The 18651-nt window shown below is 29.7% G+C and overlaps 1 long non-coding RNA gene across 1 annotated transcript in view; it reads left to right on the forward strand.

Annotated features, from left to right (window-relative positions):
* The first annotated feature begins 4036 nt into the window (after positions 1–4036).
* The window catches only part of LOC141378759 (uncharacterized), a 120162-nt gene continuing 105547 nt past the window's right edge, over positions 4037–18651 (forward strand). Inside the window, exon 1 of the long non-coding RNA XR_015515210.1 lies at positions 4037–4125. This is a non-coding gene — a long non-coding RNA (uncharacterized LOC141378759). The remainder of the gene's footprint in view (positions 4126–18651) is intronic.

An 18651-nucleotide genomic window follows, 5' to 3' on the forward strand; every position in this document is an offset into this window, starting at 1 on the left:
TTAGTAAAAAATTGCAACGTACTGTATATGATATCTAAAATAATAAATGACAGTTTTTTTTAATAAATGACAGCTGCTTACACGCGAAATCTTTTCATGTCATACAATTTTGAAACATGTTACTTAATATTCAAAACTACACAACAAATCTCCCAAAGCAGAAGCTATTTCTTAGCCTTGAACTTGGATAAAACATTTTTTTTTTCAAAACTTTAAATACATTGCTCTACCTAAAACACAAAATTATAACTACTTGCTTTCCTTTTCCAAACACAATCAATCAAAATGCTACATTTATTCACAAGGTTGCACACACTGCTCAAATGTGGAAACACTAACTGATCACTAACCGCTTTACGGTAGTACAGGCCTACATAGGTTAAAGGTGACAGAAAACTGGGCTGTTCTGGTCCAAAAAACAACAAAAAAATGGTTTCCCATCCATCCACAATTTGTAGTTTTGACCTCTCCTACAGTATACTCACCTTTTCTAAATTCTAAAATTTAAATTCCTTTACAAAAAAATGGAAGAATTCTGTAAAGTATAATTTACTGTTTGTAAAGCTTCTCCAGTCAATGGATGCTAACTCCCCCATGTCATATCCAAACATTTATTACGACGTGTTTGCCAATTGATGCAAATGCTTTATTATGATGTATGGCATTTTGAATGCAGTGTTACATTTTGAAGGAGATGTGAGGCATTTAGTATTTTGAGTGTGCAGTTTTGAGAGTTGTGAGTAGAGTTTTTAAAAAAAGGTGACAGTTTTTAAAACGTGTGTAAAAAGTTAGAAAAACAAACAAACTGTAGTATTAATGATTATATTTGTCTTGAACAACCATGAAATAGCCAAAACATATTATAACACAATAAATTACTTAAATCAAAAGATAAAAAATAGACTTAAAAATTTAAAATAATATTTATTAAAAAAACTAAATCATACATGGAAAGTAAGACAACACCCTTCCTTGAATTTATGTCAAACTCAAGTAAACATTGAAGTCCAATAATTCAACATCAGTCGCACAAAGACGTTTTTATATTTATTGACAAAATAATATAAAATGTCTGTGTGGAGTTTGCATGTTCTCCCTGTGTGTTCTCCCCTCCGGGTGCTCTGGTTTCGCCCAAAAATCCAAAGACATGCGGTATAGGTGAATTGAATAAGCTAAATTGGCCTTAGTGTATGTTTGTAAAAGAGTGTGTATGGGTGTTTCGCAGTGTTGGGTTGGGGCTGGAAGGGCATCCGCTGCATAAAACATATGCTGGATTATTTGGTTCATTCCATTGTGGCAATCACAGATTAATAAAGGATCTAAGCCGAAAATAAAATGAATGTATGATTGAAATTAGGATATACAATGTTTTGGACCCTTATCGTAAGTTATTTTGTAAGATTATCTCCGGATTTGGCCTCAGTATTGAACTAATCAAATGTATTTGCACACATATAATATTGTATAGCATCATATGAATTTAAAAGATAGCTTTAAAGGTGGTATTCATATATATATATATATATATATACAGTGCTCAGCATAAAGTGATAAACTAAATAAAATTGTAGTGTTTTATGCTTAAAAAACACTTTTCTGTATTTGAACCAAGTTTTGAGAATATTATTAATTATTTATTTTGTGTGGTGCTGTTTGTATTTTCCTGTGAGTAATATTTATTATTTAGTGTTTTGTAATACCTTTTTTAATGTTTTGTCAATCACTTATAATATCATATCTTTCACAAATCAGAAGGTGAATTATATTTGATGAAATATATAAATATATTTACATCAGCAAACTGTATTGAATGCATTGTGAATGTATAAAATACAACATCAGAAGCATTAGTAGTATTAGGTGTGGATTTTTTAATTTAAGAATTCACAACATATATACAATATCTAAAATTATAAATTATATAATTCATTCATTTTCTTTTCGGCTTAGGCTTTAATATCGTGGGGTCGCCACAGCGGAGTTAACCGCCAACTTGTCCAGCATATGTTTTATGCAGTGGATGCCCTTCTAGCTGCAACCCATCTCTGGGAAACATCCATACACAGCCAATCCCACTCATACACAACGGACAATTAATCCTACCCAATTTACCTGTACTGCATGTCTTTGGACTGTGGGGGAAACCGGAATACCCGGAGAAAACCCACGTGAACGCAGAGAGAACATGCAAACTCACAGAAACACAAACTGACCTAGCCGAGGCTCGAACCGGCGACCTTCTTACATGCGTCGCCCACAAATTATATCAATGATTTTATTTGTTTGTTTGATTCTTTATACTTTATTGTACAAACACTTGTCAGTTTGTATAATTGCATACACTACTTTCTTTTATCTTAAAAAAACAAAACAAAAAAAAAACATTTATTATTAGTTTTTTATTTTTAATTTTTATTGGAAATACAAAATCCAAATGCAACAAAATGGCACTCAACTTTACAAATTACGTATCACACATGGATGGTTCAACACAAAATAATATGCAAAAATACAAAAAATGTCAATTACAAAAATCATCTAAATCATCTAAACTAAAATAAAATTTGGAGTGGAAAAAAAAAACATAAAAATAAATGAATATAAAACAGATATCGGCTATGGCAAGATATACGATGCAAACAAATTAACATTTTTAAAGCAATTTTTGTTTTAATATTAGCCAGGGCATCCGAAAAGATTTTAACTTCTTTTATAAAGACACTGTGTAGTAGAGGGGTTTTGAAATATCTGCATTTAAGATTATCCAATGCAATTCTGTTGCCTCATTCTGTAATTCCTCAAATGTGTGAACATACCTGGCAATAACGCTTTTTCTGATTCTGATTCTAATGTCCCATTTCTGGGAAATTTATCTTAGACAACCATGTAATAGCCAAAACATATTACAACACAATAAATTACTTAAATCTAAAGAACAAAATGACTTCAAATTTGAAATAAAATAAAAATTATACATGAAAAGTAAGACAGACCCCTACCTTATATTTAATTTATGTCAACCTCAAGTAAATATCAAAGTTCAATAATTTAACAGCAGTCAGCACAAAGAAAGTCTTATAGTCATAGACAAAATAACACAAAATATATAAATAGACAAAATCTGTTAATCATGCAATTCACTTTCATATCAAAAGATGCTGCATAACATTTAGACGCATTGCATATATCGATGAGATGTGGTTTTGATTTTTAAATGATGACGTAATTGATATAAAAACTTGCACTGCGTTCAGTTATTTATTTGTGTATTTATTTAGTATTTAAAGCTTGATTGTCTTTATGCTGTTAATTTTTTGCAACTCAGATTTTTTAATTCTCATTTTAATACACAAATAAGTTTAGTACATGTATTTAAATGCTATCACATCAGTGTACTAAAAACGGTGAAAACACACATTGAACTATTTAAAAAATCACACACACTTCACACTGCGCTCTGCTGTAAGGATCTAACATCCCCTCAAGAACCGGAATAAAAAACTGACATTTATGAATCACAAGCAAAATAATTATTTAAAAAAATCCAAATTATCTTTATTTTTTTCTGAAAATTTATTTTTGTGATGGCTAGCTTTAGATGAAAAAAAATTTAAGCTCTGAATAATCTACAGCAGATTAAAAATGTAAGTATAATATATATATATATATATATATATATATATATATATATATATATATATATATATATATATATATATATATATATATATAATGTATTTACAAGTAAATGTCTGCTAAATTTTCTAATATAAAAAAAACTAAACCACAGAATAGCAGATCCTCTCGAAGACGGCTGAACAATCCTACGTGTGTGTTTTCATTGTCACTGTCTTTACTAGGCCTCCTTATTTTCCCTTAGTCACACCACAGAATTACAAAGACGCATTGATCCCATCGTCGTGTCAATGAAACCACAGAGTGATGAAACCGTGTGTGTGTGGCTGAACGAATAGTGACCAAAACAAGGCCTGATCAATCAAAGGCAGGGCTAATTGATTGGTGGGCTCTCACCATTATACTGAAAGAGAGCGACGGCGAGAAACAGCCGATATGCAGGAGATTGTTGCGACAGGAAGAATCACACAGTTCCGTCTCCAGTCTAAGGTAAGAGCGCTGGATATTTTACTCTTCTGGGCGATGTTGAAGAAATCATTTCACGTTTACTATAATACCAATGCCATCTACACGAGAATAAGCGGGGGTTTGCAGGTGCGATTTGCTGTCGTATGTGTGTGTGATAAACATACCGTGATGCTGTTGAGAGGGGAGGAGTCACATGTGCAGCTTATGAGGAAAGTGTGTGTGTGTGTGTGTGTGCAGATCAATGAAATGTCGATTGTAGGTGTGTGTGCCTGTGTGTGTGTATGTGTGTTTTTTACTATTCCTTCTGCAGTTCATAGCACACTCGTATTGTATTATTCAATACAGCAGCTTGAAATGCAAATGCAGAATTTTGTAGCAGATTTCATATTTAAAATATAATATGTATTTATTCCTATTTAATTTAGGTATTTGGGGTTCAACCCCTTTACTGTTAAAAAAAAAAAATAGGGTATATTTATTTTCACTATACTTCTGCACTTGATTAGCTATATTAACTGAATCATTTCAAACACTTTCAATGAGGCTGAATTAGTTAATGTTAGTTAATGTATTTACTTACATGAACAAATGATAAACAATACAATTATTACAGTATTTATTTATTACTTAAATTACCTAATGAAGCCTTATTGTAAAGGGGTCATTCAAACATGTATAATAATAATAATAATAATAATAATAATAATAATAATAATAATAATTATTATAATAATAATTGTTATTATTCATGTTATTATTATTTTTTGTATGGCACGTTTTGAATTTTTTTTTTTTTTTTTTCAAAAGGTCAAAAAGAAAACTTGATTGAGGGCTGTTGACCAAAGGTAAATATTTCAAACTGTATTACATTAAAGTTGCCATGGGTAATTAGTCATATTTTAAAATAAGTAGAAAACCCTGCTTTATATCAACTAATGTATTTTTCAATAATACATTTATAACAGTAAAAACAAAAGCAGTCCCATTTATAACAGATTGGAGTTCTTCGGCATTGTTCTCTGCACTATAAAACCCAATAGGTTAAGGTAATTTGAACCATTTGAGGAAACCAATTGAAACAAACCATTTGATTTAAGAAACTAATCCTAATGAGTACTGTGAACTTAATCCATTTGAGCAAACGAAGCAATTTAAGCACAGCAAAACCCAATAAATGAAGAGAACTCAGATCATTGAATACTGTAAAACCTAATAAGTTAAGGGAACTCAAATCTTTCAAGGAAACCGATTGCTACAAACCACTTGAGTTGAAAGACATATCTATATGAGTACTGTAAACTTCATTTAAGTTGAAGTAATGAGGTATTCAATTCACTCATTACTTTCAACACAGAGTTTAAGACTCTTTTCAAATTAGTATTAGATTTAATTTAACTTTCAGTACATTTTAAGTTAATTCATTTGATAACGTTGTCTGTTGGGTTTTACAGTGTGTCCATAGATTGCAGTAGTTACAGTATTTTTGAACATCAGACATTAAATTGAAACATTTAATTTTAGTTAACTTTTTTTGTAGCTCAGCAATAAAACAAACAATCAAAGAAGGTTATGCTATATTAGAAATTAAAGTTAAAGACATTCACCGTACTCTCTTCTCTGATTGGAGGGTAGAACAGATCAAACATTACCATGGGCCAACTTTGGCTTGCGGGCCCTAGTTTTAAATATCTGCTACTTTTCACGTTAACAATTCTTTCACACAAACACACACAGTCATAAAATACTATATTTATATTCCTAAAAAAATTTACTGTTTGTACAATAAAATTTTATAGAAAAATATTTATAATATATATATATATATATATATATATATATATATATATATATATATATATATATATATATATATATATATATATATATATATATATATATATATATATATATTACTGATTAAAAGATAACAATAATATATAGAATAAAAATAGAGTAATATAATATAGTATAGTACAAAATATGTAGAATAATAGTAAGCCTTAAACAATATGCATCTGATAAACACTAAAGTTAAATCACTAAAGTGATAATGTGTGACAAAATAAACACTTAAAGATATATATATACAGTTAAAGTCAGAGTTATTAGCCCTTCTTTGATTTTTTTTTTCTTTTTTAAATATTTCCCAATTTATGTTTAACAGAGCAAAGGAATTTTCACAGTATGTCTGATAATATTTTTCTTCTGGAGAAAGTCTTCTTTGTTTTATTTCGGCTTGAATAAAAGCAGTTTTTAAAATTTTTCAAAAAACATTTTATGTTCAAAATTATATTTTTTTTCGATTAATTTTTTTTTCAATAGTCTACAGAACAAAACATTGTTACACACAGTAAAAAATGGAGGGTTCTATATATATATATATATATATATATATATATATATATATATATATATATATACACTGTAAAACACAACAGTCAACTTTATCAAATGAAGTGAGTAGTTAACTCAAAATGTACTAAAAAGTTAATTCTCATTTGAAAAGAATTTTTAACTCAATGCTGAAAATAATAAGTTAATTTAATACCTTACTACTTCAACTTAAGTGGAGTAAGTTCACAGTAATCATATAGAGAAGTAATTTAACTCAAATTGTTTATTGCAATTGGTTTCCTTAAACGGTTTGAGTTGCCTTAACTTATTGGGTTTTACAGTACTCAGTTGGTTTGAGTTCTCTTCATTTATTGGGTTTTACTGTGCTCAAATTGCTTCATTTACTCAAATGGATTAAGTTCACAGTATTTATTAAGACTAGTTTTTGAACTTAAATGGTTTGTTGCAATCGGCTTCCTCAAATGGTTTGAGTCACCTTATCTATTTTGGGTTCTACAGTGCTTCATGCATTTGCTTTCAGGTTAGATTTTTATTACTGATAATTAATGACAAAATAGAATTAAATACACAAGACATCTCAATAAGTGCACAACATAGTTTGCCGCTATTTATAAGAATTTCAGCATTTAAGTAAACATAATAATAAAAATAAACCTGACAAAAAAAATCTTTGTAAGGCTTTATACACTAAGAAATTGACTGTAGTCACAACAGTTTGACTTTTCATGATTAAATTGAACAAATGAACAAGAAGCCCCAACAATGAACTGTGTATGTTGCGATCAATAGCAAACACTCAACTAATTCATAAAGAGCTGATGAAGAAGAGCTGCTTTGTTTCAGCAAATCTATTCTGGATCTGACAGCAGAAGGAAACAAATAAAATGAGCAAGTGTGTGAATGAAATTTGGACTGTTGCGTAATAGATTTTATCCAGAATCTGAGACAATTAAACTTGTTTTCAATGCGATAGTGCACTAAATTATTATTATTTTTAAAGACTTATATATTTTTAGGGTTTAAATGACAAGATTGAAGTAATATAAATGTATTTTTATTGTTCTATTGTATTTTATTGTTATATTTTGGCTGTTTGTGCTGTGGAAAATTAGTTTTTTTTTGTGTCCTTCTAATGTGAATATTTAGTTTTTAAAGAATTTTTTTTTTCTGGTTTGCTAATATGTTTTTATATTATTATTATATTGATGTTTCTAACAACATTAGCAAAAACAGCATATTAAAATGGTTAAATTGTGCAAGACCATTAACTTAAAACTCATTTTAGTAGCTCACATTAAAATATAATAACTGAAAATTTAGTTTCCAAACTAATCCTATAAACAATAACAATAAATCAGTGGTAAAAATCTAGGATTATAAGTAAAAGGGAAAAAAAAATAAATAACAGACTAAAAAAATTTGAACTGTTAATTAAAATAGTGAACTAACTTACATGTATGTCTAAATAGTTATTTCTCTTCACATCCATAACCGATTATACCACCTTCAATAATACACTCTTGATTTTTAAGACTTTTGTGTGTCTGTGTGGCATGTGTGTGTGTCCATGACAATGACCTCCACCACCCGTCGACCCCTCAGCGTGTGTTTGTGCATGCTCGTGTGTGTGTGTGTGTGTGTAAAGGGGAGCCTCTCTTCAGAATAAATGACACACACAATGGACGAGTGCTGGGATTTCACACTCAACGCCTTCCTCCGTGTGTCCTATTCTCCTCACACGTGTCACAGAAGAATAAAGAGGCCCTTCACGCAGTGGGACAAATCTCTTCTCCACACACGCGTCCTTTTGTGGAAAGTTTTGGTGCATTATACACATGCACACACATACACGCACACACATGGATGGGGAGTACTGCAATCCAAGTCATTTGTTTACTCTGGTACCTAGCTAATGTGATTTATATCAGCATAAATGTTAAATATAATTAGCTTTTATTCCTTAAATCTCAAATATTGTTATTTTTTCTGTTGTATCCATGTAGCTTTGGCACAACACTATATAAAACACTATAGAAAAAAGTGTGGCTTGACTTTTTAAATATGGTAATCAAATTACGGTTACATCACAACATTGTTTTAGATAAGAAAAGGGATTGCTTTGAATTAAAATCGTAGAATCCTATTTACATTATGTAAAATTACTATAAGCAAAAATTATAATAACACTCTGTAAAAGCATTCTGAGGTACAGTTCTACTCCTAAACCATGCTGAATGTGCTGTATAAATTGTAATAATGTTAACAATATGATATGGAGAATTGTGTCTGTTTTGTTTGTTTAGTACAGTTCTTAATAAGCAATTTCACATAACCAATATCTAAAGATAATCAAGACAAAACAACACTGTAAAAAATGCTTGTACAACAAGAAATAATGAAGTTAACATATTAGCTTTTACAAATCTAAGTGTATTGAGCACAAAACAATAACATTGCCCCCCCCCCTCCTCAAAAAAAAAAAAAAAAAAAAAAAAAAAAAAAACGCCTTAGGAGTTGTTTTGTTTTAACTCATTTTACATTAGTAATTTGAACAAGCAGCAAATGTCATTGTTGTTAAACGTATTATTATTATTATTATTATTATTATTATTATTATTATTATTATTATTATTATTATTATCCCTTTAACTGTCCCATGCACCAAAAATAATAATAATAATAATAAATAAATAATAATAATAAAATTTATTGCATTTCTCTACTCTGAATGTTGTTAGTTAACACACTCAATGTGTTTTCTTTTAAGACATCCCATAATTCATAAAATATCAACCTCTACCAAGTGGTTGATATGTTGGTTTATGCTAAAAGTACAAGAATAAATAGATATACTATGACAAATCTGAAAATATGAAGTGTAAGACCAATTTATTTAAAAACATGACCAAGTTAAAACATTTTAATACTAAATCATCTTTATTTTTTAAGTATGCCATACAATATTTTAGATTTTATGTTTAATTGAGAATAAACCATTTCCCAGAGATGGGTTGCGGCTAGAAGGGCATCCGCTGCTTAAAAAAACTTGCTGGATAAGTTGGTGGTTCATTCCGCTGTGGCGACCCCGGATTAATAAAGGGACTAAGCCGACAAGAAAATGAATGAATGAATGAGTAAACCACCTACTGTTAACAGAAAAAGAAACTTAAACTCCAAAAAATTATTTCAAAACATCACTCAAAAAATATTATTTGTTTTGGGACAACTTATTTATGGTTAATCCACTTAAATTTGTACAAAACTAAGATAACTTAATTCATTTATACTGTAACACAAATCGTTTGTGTGGAACCCAGCATTTTTTAAAGTGGTTATGTTTTACCAAACTTTCTATGGCGAATGTGTGATTTTGGCATATTTTTAACACAAAGACCAACAGATTTATATTTTACATTTTTAAAACGTGTCCTTTAAACACTAAGGAGAACTCAACACTAAAAAAACATTTTATAGAGTGAAGGACTTAAACATAATCATAAAAACAATTACTTAACAAAGAATACAATATCTTGTCCTTCACAAAAATAATAAATAAGTAAAATATACCAAAGTCATCCATTTTAAAATTATCACTGTTGCTTTTTTGAGCTTTAGAAATTGTCTGCATTTTTTCCTGTAGACAACCGATTCTAAAAGTAGTACAAAATAAAAAAATAACTAAGCACAAGGAAGAAAAGGTCCAATATTTTGTGGATTTTATTTTCTTTAAAGAAGAAAAACAATTAAACTTAAATCTCTAAAGTCGAGTATGAAGTAGCCTTCTTAACTCCAAACACACACACACACACACACACACACACACACACACACACACACACACACACACACACACACACACACACACACACACACACACACACACACACACACACACGCCCGCGCGCGCACAGAATTTGCTCAGCCTACCGCTATCTTATTTTAGTATGATAATAAACGATACACTTGTTTAGAAGAAAGTTGGAGCGAAATCTTTTGTACTCCGAGTTGTTTTTTTTTTCCTTCTTATTTTTTTCTGACAGATATTTTGGATTGTCTGTCTTGAAAAGGCTTATTGTTTGAATGCTCGCAGTCCACTCCACAAGGGCTCTTGCTGTAAATACGGCAATTTGACTCCGGCTAGTGGAAAGTAGCTTTGACAGCAGCTAAATAGGACTGCACCACAAAAAGAAATCAATACTGGACTCCTGTTCATGGCAGCCGCGTCTCTCCCCTCCCCTGATTTATACAAGAAAACCTTTGGGCTTTCCATTGGAAAGAATGCAGACGCTCAACATTTGTGCAAAGAAAGGTTTAAACGCTTTGAGAAGAAAAAAAAAGCTGAGTTTGTCTCGGAAACCTTTTGCCTACATTTCTCTCTCTTCAGGAAAACATCATAGACTGGCTTGTGCAGTCGAAGGGTTTATGTATGAACACAATCTATTCGCACCATTTTCAAAATTGCGCGTCTCATTATTGATTTCACCCACCAGCGCCTCGAAAGACTGAGTAAATGCATTTTTGTCTGTCTTTTCTTGTACATTATGGTAAGCTTTCTCTTTCTAACAGCCAGACTGCGAGACGCTTAAAACACAAGTTGACAGAGAATTATGATTTCAAGAAGGAAATAACTGCTGCGTTAAGAAGCCTTTGGATACACAATGCCGCAGGAAGCAAATATTAAGTTCAAATTAATTTGTATACATTTATTTAGGCTACGCATTGTCACAAGTGTATCTGAAGCTTTTGTTCTTGTTTACATTAATCTCCTTTAATGAATACAGTTTAGAAATGTATAAATTGATAGAATATTTTGGATTTTACAATAACTAATAAATGCACAAAATGTATTACATTAAGCTTTCTAAGTGTTAAAATGAACATGCACTGTAAATATTAATTTATAAATAATTTTAGTGCTATTATAACATAGAATTAAATAATTGGTTGTTGCAGGTTGTTTTCAGTTGTTTTGTTACAATTTAATTTACTGTTCATCAAATTTACATGACAATTCTTGTGAGTTGTGTAAAATGGCTAAATGTTTTTAAAAGTGTCTCTAAAACGTTATTTATTTATTTATTTATTTATTTATTTATTTATTTATTTATTTATTTAGTTATTTCCTTCAAATTACTACAGCTAATAAAGCAATACATTTAATACTGCAATTTTATTGTTAATGTTATTAACATACAGTTCATTGTTATTATTATTAATAATTATTAATGATGTTATTAATTATTTACATTAATAATAACAACAATAAGTAATAATAACAAAAACAATGTATTATTATTATTATTATTATTATTATTATTATTATTATTATTGTTGTTTAACTGCCCCATGCACCAAGAAATTTTTTTTTCCCCAACACATCTCATAATTTCTAAAATATCAACCACTACCAAATGGTTGATATGTCAATTTATGGAAATAGTACCAGAATTAATACATATAATCATAACATATAAAAATAAGATCAATTTATATAAAAACTGAATCAAAATGAAACATTTTAAAAACTAAATTGTCTTTATTTTGGCATAAAATATTTCAGATTCTCATTTTACATGTTTTCTTGTTGTTGTTTTTTTTATTATAATGAAACCAAAATCAAGTGTAATAGTGCTAGAGGATTATATTTGTTTGATTTTCTTTATTTGTAAGCCAACTATGCTGTGTAAACCATTATTTGAAACAGTCATTCTTTAACAGTCTCTGTTTAAAACAGTCAAAAGATGGTCAAACATTTGATAGAGCAGGCAGTTAAAGGGTTATTATTATTATAATAATTATTATTATTATCATTATTACAATAAAATACAAATATTGTATTATAAAAACAATGTATTATTTTTAACACATTGTTTATTTATTAATATATTATTATTATTATTATATTATATTATATTATTATTATTGTCATTCATTCATTCATTGGTTTTCTTTTCGGCTTAGTCGCTTTATTTAACTGTGGTTGTAACAGCAGAATGAACCACTTTGTTTATTATTATTATTATTATTATTATTATTATTATTATAATTACAAGAAAAATACTTTTGTTTTGTTGTCGTTTCTTTGTTATTACACAAAACTGTACAATTTCTATTTTCAGGTTGGTTTGCATTTTTTAATATTTCAATCTATTTTACCTACTTATAATATTTGTAGTTAAAAAGTCACAATACAGAGACATTAAATATGGCCAAATGTGATTTAGGAAATAATAATTAAACAGAAAAAGAAATACCTCAACAACAAAGCTATAAACAATTAATAACACATTAATATAAACTTACATTTTAAATCTTAATATCAATTTAAAATAGGCAGGTTACATCTGTCAATTTATAAAGTCATTTCATGATCATGAACATAATTATACAATCCAAACAGGGGGGAAATCATAAGGAAAAGGATGAATTTTAGACAATGAGGTTTGGTAGATGAAGAAAGATAAGCTGAACAATGATACAAAGGTTGCAAGTTATTAAATGAAGAGAGAGATGGAGGAGTGGAACATTATTGATTTTGGGCTGTTCCCTGAGGCTTTACAATGGCTATCAGGCCAGGGGGATGGCACACACACACACACACACACACACACACACACACACACACACACACACACACACACACACACACACACACACACACACACACACACATACACACACACACATACACAAACACACACACACACACACACACACACACACACACACACACACACACACACACACACACACACACACACACACACACACACACACACACACACACACGCACACACTTATAAGGCGAGAGGGTTAAAAGTGAGAGGATAATGACCCTACTGGTTAAATGGTCACTTATACTATAGTTTTGTCTTGCACACTTCACTAATAACAGAGTGAAAGACTCACAGCTCTCCTCCAGTGTATCTAAGACGTTCGGCACACAAACACTTCAGCAACGCTCATATTCTTGTCATTAAGATCTGTATCTTCAAAAATGAATTGCTACTATTATCTGAAGAAATGCTAGAGTTCTGTAGGGAAATGCTTGCCACATATTTCAGTTTGGTTTTTAAGATTATTTTGGCATGTATGTTTAGAAAGCTGGATGTAATCGTTTTTATGAGTTATTGTAAAACTCTATAATTTAACAATAATAGTTCATTACTTTTTGAGATGTAAAATAGTGTATGAATTAATACATGTCTAATGTGTGCTTTATGTAGTACACATTTATTTGTTATTGTAAAAATCCAAAAATCTGTATTTCTTGAGATTGTGAAAGCAAAACTATTCAGCATTTATATTTAGCATGTTGAACATAGTTCATTTGTAAATGGAATTTTCATTACTGTAATACAAAGCAATTACATAATAATTATATTATTGGGTTCTGCGCAGATTTGGAGGTAAAAAAATATTCCTTATTTATGTTCATTTTAACATTTAGAAAGCTAAATACTTAACACAATAGGTAAAATAATATCTGAGATACAATTGAAAGGTACAAATAAATTATTACATAATGTTTACATTAAAAATAGTTTGTATAAAAATGTAAAAATAATGAAATGTGCTTTTTTGATTTGTGATTTTTTGATTTTTGATTGAATTGAGTTTTTTTATTGCAATATGAAATACTTGCATAACATTTTTTGTTGTTGTTGTGATTTAGTTCAATTAAAATATTACATAATTTATAAGGTATAAAATACTCAAGATCACTTTTAATCCTTAGAAATTTGAATTTGGATATTGTGTACAAGAGTTTCTTCATTATAATTGTTAAATAGATTATTTATACAAGCATTTAGAATATTTAATAACTAAATATTTAATAAATCACATTTTCAACAAACATGCAAACACACAATTATATTATAGTACAGTTATGTTTTACGAATGTCTTGAGTTATTATTATTTAAAATTAATCTTGAAAATAATAATATAATACAATATAATATAATATAATTCAAAATAATATAATATAATATAATATAATATAATATAATATAATATAATATAATATAATATAATATAAAATAATATAATATAATATAATATAATATATAATATAATATAATATAATATAATATAATATAAAATAATATAATATATTATAAAAATAATATAATATAATATATTATAATATAATATAATATAATATAATATAATATAATATAATATAATATAATGTAATATAGTATAATATACAATTAAATTATTATAATATAATTTAATATAATATAATATAATATAATATAATATAATATAATATAATATAATATAATATAATATAATGTGTGTATTTTTTAATAATGCGGTTTGATAAAACATAATTTTGCTGCTTACATATACAATAAAAAACAACAGTGTCATATGCTTAATGTAAGTTGTATTTATATTTTAATCATAATTAATTTAATGATATTCCCTACCCTATTCATTCCAAATGATAAAATATTTTCTATAAAACATGGCTTATATTAAATTGTTTTTTGTTTACATGCTACTGTATAATATAAAACATACTGTAGTGGCCTGATTTATAGATAGATATGATCCCAATTATACAACAGAATAAAATATTTCTGCCTTTATGATGTCATAGTGGCCCATATGTTGACACTGAGCATTAATGTTTCATAATATTACAGCAAAGCTCTTTATTTGTTCTATTTACAATATTTCTCCAGCTGTTTTCCCCCCTGCTGTACATCTTTATGAAATTATAGATGCAGGATGAGCAAGGCTTCATTTGTCTTGGTTTATAAGTGGATTGGGGTTTTCTGAGGGGGGAAGGGAGGGTCGTTCCTTCCATCTGTTCCTCCAGATATGCTACTAAAGCAGTGACCACGCGCATCGTCCTAACTGACAAAGGTCACCATGACCCTTGACCTTATGGCCGCTCGCTGAGTGCAGTGGACATCTGGGCACAGCCATCGCTAATACACATGCACAATATGGTCTGCCACGTGCTGAGGATATTTTGCCCCCTTTTTTGCTGTTGTTGGCAAGATAAAGAGTCACGTTTGAAAGTGTAGTGTCATTTTTTATGAGCAATATGTCCTCGGCAGGGTAATGGAGTGTAACTGTAGATGTGATTTTTATTCTATTAACCATTAAAGCTATTTTAATTGCAGATCTGATGATTTGATATGTGCAGTACAACTGTATGAAGCAACTGCTTTGTCATTAGATTCTCATCTTTCTGTAATGGAAACAGTGTATTGATATTTGATACCTGTTTAATAAGTGCATTGGTGGCTAAAAACTACAAAAGAAAACAAGACTACAAAAAAGAAAGTAAGAAATGTTTGCAGTTTACTTTTATTTTGGTTTAGGAAAACCTAACTAAATGTGCTGAGATGACTAGTGTTTTCATCAAATCACAAACTTAAGGTGCGTTCGACTTGAACCCCAGCTGCAGCCAGTGATCAACTAAATTAGCCATGCGCAGGCGAGGGGGGAGTTGAAAACGAAGGCGTCATACCGGACACTTCAGGCCTCAAAGTTGTGGCAGTCATGATGACCGATCAAATGGTGTCATCATCATTTATTTTTGAATTTTTTTTATTTATAACAAAATATTTACAATACAAATAAAACAGAACAGTCTCTACTAGCTAGTTTATTTTTAAACAATAAGATAATTATGAATTAAATATATATCAAGTGCATGAGAGAAATAAGGGGAAACGAGAGGTTAATATTAACATAAAATGAATAGGCCTATTAAATACAAAGCATAAAGCACAAATTCTAGGAGCTTAAACATTCAACACAATCTCACAGCAATTCGTAACTTTTTCATTTAGTGGCTAATTTGTATGAATTCGTACGATCTAATTCGTACAATTTAGTACGATTTGCTTATCCCCCAATGACGGTTGGGGTTAGGGGTGGGGTCAGGTGCCACGCCTCCTTTTTAAAATAGTACCATTTCGTACGACTGAACTCGTACGAATTCGTACGAATTAGCCACAAAACTGGCAAAACGTAAAATACTTGCGTTTTCTCGTGAGATCAGGCTGAAACATCACTCTTTAGCCTTATACGTCTTGTTTGAATATGCTAAAAAGAGGTTTACATTCATTTACATTTACAGATTTAAAACTTTCCAGTATACATTGGGGTATTACATAAAACAAGGTGTTTTGATTAAGTCTTAAACAATGTTTAGGATTATTTTGGATAATGAAAGCATTTAAAAAAAGCACTTTAATCCAAAAAGATTGAACAAAAGGACATTCCCAAAATAAGTAAGCTACACTTTAAGTAGAAATTTCCCAGAAAGAGCAAGGTACATCAATGTCACTTTTAAAATTTACAGGAAAAACTAAACATTTTATAATCATAAAAATAATTTTTTAATTATTCAACAAAATAGTTATTTAACTTCCTTTCATATAGATATAGTTTCATAGGTGAATTAGGTAAGGTAAATTGTCTGTAGTTTCCCAGAGATGGGTTGCGGCTGGAAGGGCATCCGCTGCGTAAAAAACGTGCTGAATAAATTGGCGGTTCATTCCGCTGTGGCGACCCTGGATTAAAAAAGGGACTAAGCCGACAAGAAAATGAATGAATGAATGAAATTGTCTGTGTATGTGAATGACTGTGTATGGATGTTTTTCCAGTGATGGGTTGCAGCTGGAAGGGCATCCGCTGCGTAAAACATGTGCTGGATAAGTTGGCAGTTCATTTCCCAGATTAATATTTAAAACATGAGATTCAAATGAATAAAAAGAGCTATTTGAATAGGGCCTATGCACCATAGTTGCTTCATCCCTAATTAGGTTAGAGATCTCTTTCAGACAACTTGGTTTTGTGCGTTTTATTTACATCATATTGTATAATACCATGTTTTAATAACTAGAATATTTTAATTAAATTTTACTACAAATGTAAACAAAAACCTTGACTTTTGTATAGGTTAAACTGTAGTAACCACAACCATGTGTTTGCTACACTAACCATAGTTTAACTGTGGTTTGTGGCAAATCTGTGATTATACATATATATATATATATATATATATATATATATATATATATATATATATATATATATATATATATATATATATATATATATATATATATATATATATATATATATATATATATATATATATATATGCCAACAACCCATAGTAACTGCAATTTTACTACACTGCAAAAAAAAATAATAATAATTAAAAACAACTAAACTACTGTTTGCCTTGTTTTTAATATCAAGAAACAACTACAAGTACAGATAAATTTTTTTGTTTTCAGAAATTTGTGTTAAAAAAAAAATCCTTAATTTTTTTTCCTTAAAACAAGTAACATAATTTGCTATGGGAGTAATTCAATTTAATTCACTTCATCTTTATTTCTATAATGCTTTTACAACGTAGATTGTGTCAGCTTAACATAGACGTTCTAGTAAATTAAAGCTGTCAGTCCAGTTTTCAGAGTTGAAGTTCAGTTCAGTGTGGTTTAAATTTCACTACATTGAAAAGCAAATCCACCGATGGGCAGCTCTACAAGTCCTAAACCAAGCAAGCCTGTGGCGACAAAATGAAGTGTAAAATAAACTCATAGTTATTTTTTTTAAATAAGATAACATAACTGTATAATACTACAAAATTAATTTCTTCGCAAAACTACAAATGATTTTCCCAGAGATGGGTTGCGGCAGGAAGGTCATCCGTTGCGTAAAAACGTGCTGGATAAGTTGGTGGTTCATTCCGCTGTGGCGACCCCGGATTAATAAAGGGACTAAACCGAAAAGAAAATTTAATGAATGAATGAACTAAAAAGGATGTCGGAGCCAAAATGAATTATTTGTATTTCTGGGTCACAGGCAGCATGCTAGCATTAGCATAGCTGTGTTGCTGCCAGTTTAATAGCATGAGCGTTGCTGGATCTCAGCCAGGGCGTTAGCTTTAGCCTTGGTAGACTCTGACATTTATTTATATGGAGGATCTGATGATAAATGAAGTTTTTCGCAGATAAATCTGAGGGTTGCTGACATGCTAGCTGACAACCTAGCTTTTTCAGTATGTGTGTGTGTCTGTGATTGTGTGTATCTGTTAGGGCGCTCCTTGTGTGCATCTGTGATCTCGCTCCTTTATAGTCCCTAATTAATGAACAAATTTGTTTGATAGAGAGATATAGACACTAAAGCAGATAGAGCTGATGATCAGG

This window comes from Danio rerio, chromosome 18 (assembly GCF_052040795.2).
Source record: "Danio rerio strain M-AB ecotype USA chromosome 18, GRCz13ab, whole genome shotgun sequence".
In the NCBI taxonomy this organism is placed as follows: Eukaryota; Metazoa; Chordata; class Actinopteri; order Cypriniformes; family Danionidae; genus Danio; species Danio rerio.